Source organism: Eleutherodactylus coqui, unplaced genomic scaffold (assembly GCF_035609145.1).
Source record: "Eleutherodactylus coqui strain aEleCoq1 unplaced genomic scaffold, aEleCoq1.hap1 HAP1_SCAFFOLD_617, whole genome shotgun sequence".
NCBI lineage: Eukaryota > Metazoa > Chordata > Amphibia > Anura > Eleutherodactylidae > Eleutherodactylus > Eleutherodactylus coqui.
In genome coordinates this window covers 32,501-43,435 of record NW_027101960.1, presented here as the reverse complement: position 1 = coordinate 43,435, position 10,935 = coordinate 32,501, and positions in this window count along the sequence as shown.

Genomic DNA, 10,935 nt, shown 5'->3' with positions numbered 1-10,935 from the left:
GCAGCCAGCGCCCCCTCGCCGTCAACGCTCTCCCCCCGTTGGGACTTTGAAACTTTTTTCTGACCGTGCAAGCTTCGTCAAACGGCAAGGGGGCAGCCGGCGTTCTGTGCCCGGCCTCCTGGGGTCCTGCCCGGGCACATCGGAGGCTCAGCCTGGGTCTTGAGCCACCACTGGTAGGTGCACTCAGGGGGCCCTCCGCAGACGCCCATGCACACCTCTGCAGCCAGCACACTGCTGCCAAACAGCCCGCTCCCCATGACCCGCCAGACCCTCTGCATACATCTGCTGGGGGTGCTTTTTTGACTTCCCCCGTTTTGGCCTATGGGGAAAAGCCAGGGGGAAAACCTCCAGAGTCAGGCCGACCTCCTGGAACTCCAGCTCGGCCTGGAGCTACTGGTTTGTCCCCTTCCCGGTTCTCAGGACATGCATTGACACTCGGCTCAGCCCCGGCAGCCGCAGCCCCCGCCGGCCCAGCCAGCCGGGTCCGCCCCCCTGGCCGGCGCCTGGAGCGTTTGGACTTTGTCATTTTCATGACTCGTCTCCTCAAACTTTGTCCGACTGCAAGGGGGGCTGCCGCAGTCCGTGCCCAGCCTCCAGGGGTTGTCCCCGGCCCCTGGAGCAGCCAGCACCCCCTCGCCGTCAACGCTCTCTCCCCGTTGGGACTTTGAAACTTTTCTGACCGCGCAAGCTTCGTCAAACGGCAAGGGGGGGCAGCCGGCGTTCTGTGCCCGGCCTCCTGGGGTCCTGCCGGGGCACATCGGAGGCTCAGCCAGGGTGTTGAGCCACCGCTGGCAGGTGCACTCAGGGGGCCCTCCGCAGCCGCCCATGCCCACCCCTGCAGCCAGCACACGGCTGCCAACAGCCCGCTCTCCATCACCCCCCAGCCCCTCTGCATACATCTGCTGGGGGTGCTTTTTTGACTTCCCCCATTGTGGCCAATGGGACAATGCCAAGGGGAAAACCTCCAGAGTCCTGCCGACCTCCTGGAACTCCAACCCGGCCTGGAGCCACCGGTTTGTCCCCTTCCCGGTTCTCAGGACCTGCATCGACACTCGGCTCAACCCCGGCAGCCGCAGCTCCCGCCGGCCCGGCCAGCCAGGTCCGCCCCCCTGGCCGGCACGCCTGGAGCGTTTGGACTTTGTCATTTTTTTCTCCAAGACTCGCCTCTGGCACATGCCGTGGACTTCAGCGGGGGCTGCTCCCCGCCTCCTGGGTGTCCTGCCCGGGGAACTTCGGAGGCTCAGCCTGGGTCTTGGGCCCCTACTTGTAGGTGCACTTTGGGGGCCCTCCGCAGCCGCCCAGGCCCACCCCTGCAGCCGCCACACAGCTGCCAACAGCCCGCTCTCCATCACCCCCCAGCCCATTGCACACATCTGCCGGGGGTGCTTTTTTGACTTCCCCCATTTTGGCCTAAGGGGAAAGGCCGGGGGGAAAACCTCCAGAGTCAGGCCGACCTCCTGGAACTCCAACCCGGCCTGGAGCCACCGGTTTGTCCCCTTCCCGGTTCTCAGGACATGCATTGACACTCGGCTCAACCCTGGCAGCCGCAGCTCCCGCCGGCCCGGCCAGCCGGGTCCGCACCCCTGGCCGGCTCGCCTGGAGCGTTTGGACTTTGTCATTTTCATGACTTGTCTCCTCAAACTTTGTTCGACCGCAAGGGGGTGTGCCGCGGTCCGTGCCCAGCCTCCAGGGGTTGCCCCCGGCCCCTGGAGCAGCCGGCACCCCCTCGCCCTCAACACTCTCTCCCCGTCGGGACTTTGAAACTTTTTTCTGACCGTGCAAGCTTCGTCAAAAGGCAAGGGGGCAGGCTGCGGTCTGTGCCCGGCCTCCTGGGGTCCTGCCCGGGGACATCGGAGGCTCAGCCAGGGTGTTGAGCCACCGCTGGCAGGTGCACTCAGGGGGCCCTCCGCAGCCGCCCAGGTCCACCCCTGCAGCCAGCACACGGCTGCCAACAGCCCGCTCTCCATCACCCCCCAGCCCCTCTGCATACATCTGCTGGGGGTGCTTTTTTGACTTCCCCCATTTTGGCCTATGGGGAAAAGCCAGGGGGAAAACCTCCAGAGTCAGGCCGACCTTCTGGAACTCGAGCTCGGCCTGGAGCCGCCGGTTTGTCCCCTTCCCGGTTCTCAGGACCTGCATTGACACTCGGCTCAGCCCCGGCAGCCGCAGCCCCCGCCGGCCCGGCCAGCCGGGTCCGCCACCCTGCCCGGCGCCTGGAGCGTTTGGACTTTGTCGTTTTTTCTCCAAGACTCGCCTCTGGCACATGCCATGGACCTCAGCGGGGGCTGCTCCCCGCCTCCTGGGTGTCCTGCCCGGGCACATCGGAGGCTCAGCCTGGGTCTTGGGCCCCTTCTGGTAGGTGCACTTTGGGGGCCCTCCGCAGCCGCCCAGGCCCACCTCCTGCAGCCACCACACAGCTGCCAACTGCCCGCTCTCCGTCACCCGCCAGCCCCTCTGCATACATCTGCTGGGGGTGCTTTTTTGACTTCCCCCATTGTGGCCAATGGGACAATGCCAAGGGGAAAACCTCCAGAGTCCTGCCGACCTCCTGGAACTCCAACCCGGCCTGGAGCCACCGGTTTGTCCCCTTCCCGGTTCTCAGGACCTGCATTGACACTCGGCTCAGCCCCGGCCGCCGCAGCTCCCGCCGGCCCCGGCCAGCCGGGTCCGCACCCCAGGCCGGCGCCTGGAGCGTTTGGACTTTGTCATTTTCATGACTTGTCTCCTCAAACTTTGTTCGACTGCAAGGGGGGCTGCCGCAGTCCGTGCCCAGCCTCCAGGGGTTGCCCCCGGCCCCTGGAGCAGCCAGCACCTCCTCGCCGTCAACACTCTCCCCCCGTGGGGACTTTGAAACTTTTCTGACCGTGCAAGCTTCGTCAAACGGCAAGGGGGCAAGCGGCGGGCTCTGCCCGGCCTCCTGGGGTCCTGCCCGGGGACATCGGAGGCTCAGCGGGGGTTTTCAGCCACCACTGGTAGGTGCGCTTTGGGGGCCCTCCGCAGCCGCCCCGGGCCACCCCTGCAGCCAGCACACTGCTGCCAACAGCCCGCCGCTCTCCCACACCAGCCAGCCCCGTCTGCACACATCTGCCGGGGGTGCTTTTTTGAGAAACACTGTCACTTTGTCAAAGACCGCACACCGCTCGTTCCCTTATACCCCGACAAGGTGTTCGTGCTGACGTTTTGCGAGGCCTTATTTTACCGCCGTCGGCGCTATCAGGGGAAGCGGGCCCGCTCCTTCCGCCCTCCTGGAACCGTGCCTCGGCCCGGAGCGGCCAGGTTTACCCTCATACCGGTTCTCGTGACCTGCATTGACACTCGGCTCTTCCCCGGCCGCCGCAGCTCCCGCCGGTCCGACCAGCTGGGTCCGCCCCCCTGGACGGCACGCCTGGAGCGTTTGGACTTTGTCATTTTCATGACTCGTCTCCTCAAACTTTGTTCGACTGCAAGGGGGGCTGCCGCAGTCCGGGCCCAGCCTCCAGCGGTTGCCCCCGGCCGCTGGAGCTGCCAGCACCCCCTCGCCGTCAACACTCTCTCCCCGTTGGGACTTTGAAACTTTTCTGACCGTGCAAGCTTCGTCAAACGGCAATGGGGGGCAACCGGCGTTCTGTGCCCGGCCTCCTGGGGTCCTGCCCGGGCACATCGGAGGCTCAGCCTGGGTTTTCAGCCACCACGGGCAGGTGCACTCAGGGGGCCCACCGCAGCCGCCCAGGCCCACCCCTGCAGCCACCACGCAGCTGCCAACAGCCCGCTCTCCGTCACCCCCCAGCCCCTTCTGCATACATCTGCCGGGGGTGCTTTTTTGACTTCCCCCCTTTTGGCCTATGGGGAAAAGCCAGGGGGAAAACCTCCAGAGTCAGGCCGACCTTCTGGAACTCCAGCTCGGACTGGAGCCACCGGTTTGTCCCCTTCCCGGTTCTCAGGAGATGCATCGACACTCGGCTCAGCCCCGGCAGCCGCAGCACCCGCCGGCCAGGCCAGCCACGTCCGCCCCCCTGGCCGGCGCCTGGAGCGTTTGGACTTTGTCGTTTTTTTCCCCAAGACTCGCCTCTGCCAACTGCCAAGGACTTCAGCAGGGGCTGCCACGGCTGTTCCCCGCCTCCTGGGGTTCATGCCCGGGCACATCGGAGGCTCAGGCAGGGTCTTGAGCAACTACTGTTGGGTGCTCTCAGGGGGGCCCCTCCACACCCCCAGGCCGACCTCCAGGGGCTGCCCCCGGACCCTGGAGCAGCCTGCACCCCCCTCGCCGTCAACACTCTCCCCCCGTTGGGACTTTGAAACTTTTCTGACCGTGCGAGCTTCATCGGACGGGAAGGGGGCGACCTGCGGGCTCTGCCCGGCCTCCCGGGGTCCCTGCCCGGGCCCCGTGGGAGGTACAGGCAGGGTTTCTCACCTACTACCCGTAGGCACTCTCAGGGGGCCCTCCGCGCCCTCAGGCCGCCCTCCCCGGGCTTCCCCCGGGTCCGCGGAGCAGCCCGCCACCCCTCGCCGCACTGTCTCTCGCCCCCCGTCGGGACTTTGAAACTTTTCCCCCCCGTGCAAACCTCACCGGGGGGCAGAGGGAGAGACCTGCGGGCCGTGCCCGGCCTCCCGGGACTCCCTCCGGGCAGCGCGGGCGGCTCGGACGGGGTTTTCAGCGAGTGCTGGGGGGGGTGTCTTCGGGGGCCCCCCGCGGGCCCCCCGGGGCACCTGCGCGGGGTGGCCCCTGCTGCCAGGCACCCACTCCCCATCGACCATCCAGCCCCCCTACATACATCTGGCGGGGGTGCTTTTTTGAGTTCCCCCATTTTGGCAACTTGGCACCTCCTATGGGGAAACCGGCAAAATCATGCCGACCTCCTGGAACTCCGGCTCGGCCTGGAGCCGCCGGTTTGTCCCCTTCCCGGTTCTCAGGCATTTTCGGACTTTGTCATTTTTTCAGCACTCTGTCAATGCGGCCAGCGGGAGCTGCCGCGGTCTGTGCCCAGGCACCAGGCACTAAAAACGGACACAGTCGGAGGGTCAGGGGGTGTCTCGGCCAGATACTGAAAAACACTCAGGGGGTGCCCAGGCACCAGGCGCTCCAAACGGACACAGTCGGAGGGTCAGGGGGTGTCTCGGCCAGATACTGGAAAACACTCAGGGGCGCCCGGAGGCTGCACAGGGCCACCCCAGGCCGCTCCCCCGGGCACCCGGGCGGCCATATTGGCGGCTGAGACCCCCTCTTCAGCGAACGCCAGGGGGCGCTCAGGGGCACACGGGGGCTGCTCCACTCGCCCCAGGGCGGCCCCCGCGGGTACCCGGGCGGCCATATTGGCGGCTGGGACCCCCTCTTGAGCAAACGCCAGGGGGGCGCTCAGGGACGCACGGGGGCTGCTCCACTCGCCCCAGGCCGGCCTCCCTGGGTACCCGGGCGGGCACATTAGCGGCTGAGACCCCCTCTCCACCAGAGACCGGGGGGCGCTCGGGGACACACGGGGGCTGCTCCACTCGCCCCAGGCCGGACTCCCTGAGGCGGGCACATTAGCGGCTGAGACCCCCTCTCCACCAGAGACCGGGGGGCGCTCGGGGACACACGGGGGCTGCTCCACTCGCCCCAGGCCGGACTCCCTGAGGCGGGCACATTAGCGGCTGAGGCCCCCTCTCCACCAAAGACCGGGGGACGCTCAGGGACACACGGGGGCTGCTCCACTCGCACCAGGCCGGCCTCCCTGAGGCGGGCACATTAGCGGCTGAGACCCCCTCTTCAGCAAACGTCAGGGGACACTCAGGGACACGCGGGGGCTGCTCCACTCGCCCCAGGCCGGCCTCCCTGAGGCGGGCACATTAGCGGCTGAGACCCCCTCTCGACCAAAGACCGGGGGACGCTCAGGGACACACGGGGGCTGCTCCACTCGCCCCAGGCCGGCCTCCCTGAGGCGGGCACATTAGCGGCTGAGGCCCCCTCTCCACCAAAGACCGGGGGACGCTCAGGGACACACGGGGGCTGCTCCACTCGCCCCAGGCCGGCCTCCCTGAGGCGGGCACATTAGCGGCTGAGACCCCCTCTCGACCAAAGACCGGGGGACGCTCAGGGACACACGGGGGCTGCTCCACTCGCCCCAGGCCGGCCTCCCTGAGGCGGGCACATTAGCGGCTGAGGCCCCCTCTCCACCAAAGACCGGGGGACACACAGGGACACACGGGGGCTGCTCCACTCGCCCCAGGCCGGCCTCCCTGAGGCGGGCACATTAGCGGCTGAGGCCCCCTCTCCACCAGAGACCGGGGGACGCTCAGGGACACACGGGGGCTGCTCCACTCGCCCCAGGCCGGCCTCCCTGAGGCGGGCACATTAGCGGCTGAGACCCCCTCTCCACCAAAGACCGGGGGACGCTCAGGGACACACGGGGGCTGCTCCACTCGCCCCAGGCCGGACTCCCTGAGGCGGGCACATTAGCGGCTGAGACCCCCTCTCCACCAAAGACCGGGGGGGCACTCGGGGACACACGGGGGCTGCTCCACTCGCCCCAGGCCGGACTCCCTGAGGCGGGCACATTAGCGGCTGAGACCCCCTCTCCACCAGAGACCGGGGGGCGCTCGGGGACACACGGGGGCTGCTCCACTCGCCCCAGGCCGGCCTCCCTAGGTACCCAGGCGGGCACATTAGCGGCTGAGACCCCCTCTTCAGCAAACGCCAGGGGACACTCAGGGACACACGGGGGCTGCTCCACTCGCCCCAGGCCGGCCTCCCTAGGTACCCGGGCGGGCACACTAGCGGCTGAGACCCCCTCTCGACCAAAGACCGGGGGACGCTCAGGGACACACGGGGGCTGCTCCACTCGCCCCAGGCCGGCCTGCCTAGGTACCCGGGCGGGCACATTAGCGGCTGAGACCCCCTCTCGACCAAAGACCGGGGGACGCTCAGGGACACACGGGGGCCGCTCCACTCACCCCCAGGCCGACCTCCAGGGCCTCCCTCCCGGCCCCTGGAGCAGCCAGCGCCCCCTCGCCGTCAACACTCTCTCCCCCGTTGGGACTTTGAAACTTTTTCTGACCGTGCGAGCTTCATCGGACGGCAAAGGGGGCAAGCTGCGGTCCGTGCCCGGCCTGCTGGGGTCCTGCCCGGGGACATCGGAGGCTCAGCCAGGGTCTTGAGCCACCGCTGGCAGGTGCACTTTGGGGGCCCTCCGCAGCCGCCCCGGGCCACCCCTTGCAGCCAGCACACTGCTGCCAACAGCCCGCCGCTCTCCGTCACCAGCCAGCCCCGTCTGCACGCATCTGCCGGGGGTGCTTTTTTTGGAGAAATACTGTCACTTTGTCAAAGACCGCACACCGCTCGTTCCCTTATACCCCGACAAGGTGTTCGTGCTGACGTTTTGCGAGGCCTTATTTTACCGTCGTCGGCGCTATCAGGGGAAACGGGCCCGCTCCTTCCGCCCTCCTGGAACCCTGGCTCGGCCCGGAGCGACCAGGATTACCCTCATACCGGTTCTCACCACCTGCATCGACACGCGGCTCTGCCCCGGCCGCCGCAGCTCTCGCCGGCCCGGCCGGGTCCGCACCCCTGGCCGGCACGCCTGGAGCGTTTGGACTTTGTCGTTTTTTTTCTCCAAGAGTCGCCTCTGGCACATGCCATGGACTTCAGCGGGGGCTGCTCCCCGCCCCCTGGGTGTCCTGCCCGGGCACATCGGAGGCTCAGCCTGGGTCTTCAGCCCCTACTGGTAGGTGCGCTTTGGGGGCCCTCCGCAGCCGCCCGGGGCCCATCCCTGCAGCCAGCACACGGCTGCCAGCAGCCACCACACAGCTGCCAACAGCCACCACACAGCTGCCAACAGCCCGCTCTCCGTCACCCCCCAGCCCCTCCTGCATACATCTGCTGGGGGTGCTTTTTTGCCTCCCCCCGTTTTGGCCTATGGAGAAAAGCCAGGGGGAAAACCTCCAGAGTCAGGCCGACCTCATGGAACTCCAACCCGGCCTGGAGCCACCGGTTTGTCCCCTTCCCGGTTCTCAGGACATGCGTCGACGCTCGGCTCAGCCCCGGCCGCCGCAGCTCCCGCCGGCCCGGCCAGCCGGGTCCGCACCCCTGGCCGGCTCGCCTGGAGCGTTTGGACTTTGTCGTTTTTTTCTCCAAGACTCGCCTCTGCCAACTGCCGTGGGCTTCAGCGGGGGCTGCTCCCCGCCTCCTGGGTGTCCTGCCCGGGCACATCGGAGGTTCAGCCTGGGTCTTCAGCCCCTACTGGTAGGTGCACTCCGGGGGCCCTCCGCAGCCGCCCGGGGCCCACCCCTGCAGCCAGCACACGGCTGCCAGCAGCCACCACACAGCTGCCAACAGCCCACTATCCATCACCCACCAGCCCCTCTGCATACATCTGCTGGGGGTGCTTTTTTGACTTCCCCCCTTTTGGCCTATGGGGAAAAGCCAGGGGGGAAACCTCCAGAGTCAGGCCGACCTCATGGAACTCCAACCCGGCCTGGAGCCACCGGTTTGTCCCCTTCCCGGTTCTCAGGACCTGCACTGACACTCGGCTCAACCCCGGCAGCTGCAGCCCCCGCCGGCCCGGCCAGCCGGGTCCGCACCCCTGGCCAGCGCCTGGAGCGTTTGGACTTTGTCGTTTTTTCTCAAAGACCCATCTGTGCCAACTGCCCTGGGCTTCAGCGGGGGCTGCTCCCCGCCTCCTGGGTGTCCTGCCCGGGCACATCGGAGGCTCAGCCTGGGTCTTCAGCCCCTACTGGTAGGTGCACTCGGGGGGGCCCTCCGCAGCCGCCCAGGCCCACCCTTGCAGCCAGCACACGGCTGCCAGCAGCCACCACACAGCTGCCAACAGCCCGCTCGCCATCACCCCCCAGCCCCTCCTGCATACATCTGCCGGGGGTGCTTTTTTGACTTCCCCCGTTTTGGCCAATGGGGAAATGCCAAGGGGAAAACCTCCAGAGTCAGGCCGACCTACTGGAACTCCCACCCGGCCTGGAGCCACAGGTTTGTCCCCTTCCCGGTTCTCACGACATGCATCAACACTCGGCTCAGCCCCGGCAGCCGCAGCTCCCGCCGGCCCGGCCAGCCCGGTCCGCACCCCTGGCCTGCACGCCTGGAGCGTTTGGACTTTGTCGTTTTTTCTCCAAGACTCGCCTCTGGCACATGCCATGGACTTCAGCGGGGGCTGCTCCCCGCCTCCTGGGTGTCCTGCCCGGGCACATCGGAGGCTCAGCCTGGGTCTTGAGCTACTGCTGGTAGGTGCGCTTCGGGGGCCCTCGGCAGCCGCCCAGGCCCACCCCTGCAGCCAGCACACGGCTGCCAGCAGCCACCACACAGCTGCCAACAGCCCGCTCTCCGTCACCCCCCAGCCCCTCCTGCATACATCTGCTGGGGGTGCTTTTTTGACTTCCCCCCTTTTGGCCTATGGGGAAAAGCTAAGGGGAAAACCTCCAGAGTCAGGCCGACCTCCTGGAACTCCCACCCGGCCTGGAGCCACAGGTTTGTCCCCTTCCCGGTTCTCACGACATGCATCAACACTCGGCTCAGCCCCGGCAGCCGCAGCCCCCGCCGGCCCGGCCAGCCCGGTCCGCATCCCTGGCCAGCGCCTGGAGCGTTTGGACTTTGTCATTTTTTCTCAAAGACCCGTCTCTGCCAACTGACGTGGGCTTCAGCGGGGGCTGCTCCCCGCCTCCTGGGTGTCCTGCCCGGGCACATCGGAGGGTCAGCCTGGGTCTTGAGCTACTGCTGGTAGGTGCACTACGGGGGCCCTCGGCAGCCGCCCAGGCCCACCCCTGCAGCCAGCACACGGCTGCCAGCAGCCACCACACAGCTGCCAACAGCCCGCTCCCCGTCACCCCCCAGCCCAACTCTGCATACATCTGGCGGGGGTGCTTTTTTGACTTCCCCCCTTTTGGCCTATGGGGAAAAGCCAGGGGGGAAACCTCCAGAGTCAGGCCGACCTCCTGGAACTCCAACCCGGCCTGGAGCCACCGGTCTGTCCCCTTCCCGGTTCTCAGGACATGCATCAACACTCGGCTCAGCCCCGGCAGCCGCAGCCCCCGCCGGCCCGGCCGGCCCGGTCCGCACCCCTGGCCAGCGCCTGGAGCGTTTGGACTTTGTCGTTTTTTTTCTCCAAGACTCATCTCTGCCAACTGCCGTGGGCTTCAGCGGGGGTGTCTGCTCCCCGCCTCCTGGGTGTCCTGCCCGGGCACATCGGAGGCTCAGCCTGGGTCTTGAGCCCCTACTGGTAGGTGCACTCTGAAGGCGCCCTCCGCAGCCGCCCAGGCCCACCCCTGCAGCCACCACACAGCTGCCAACAGCCCGCTCCCCGTCACCCCCCAGCCCAACTCTGCATACATCTGGCGGGGGTGCTTTTTTGACTTCCCCCGTTTTGGCCTATGGGGAAATGCTAAGGGGAAAACGTCCAGAGTCAGGCCGACCTCCTGGAACTCCAACCCGGCCTGGAGCCACAGGTTTGTCCCCTTCCCGGTTCTCACGACATGCATCGACACTCGGCTCAGCCCCGGCAGCCGCAGCTCCCGCCGGCCCGGCCAGCCGGGGTCAACCGCCCTGGCCGGCGCCTGGAGCGTTTGGACTTTGTCACTTTTTCTCCAAGACTCGATTCTGGCACATGCCATGGACTTCAGCGGGGGCTGTTCCCCGCCTCCCGGGTGTCCTGCCCGGGCACATCGGAGGCTCAGGCAATGTCTTCAACCACCGCTGGTAGGTGCACTACGGGGGCCCTCGGCAGCCGCCCAGGCCCACCCCTGCAGCCAGCACACGGCTGCCAGCAGCCACCACGCAGCTGCCAACAGCCCGCTCTCCGTCACCCCCCAGCCCCTTCTGCATACATCTGCCGGGGGTGCTTTTTTGACTTCCCCCCTTTTGGCCTATGGGGAAATGCTAAGGGGAAAACCTCCAGAGTCAGGCCGACCTCCTGGAACTCCAACCCGGCCTGGAGCCACCGGTTTGTCCCCTTCCCGGTTCTCACGACATGCATCGACACT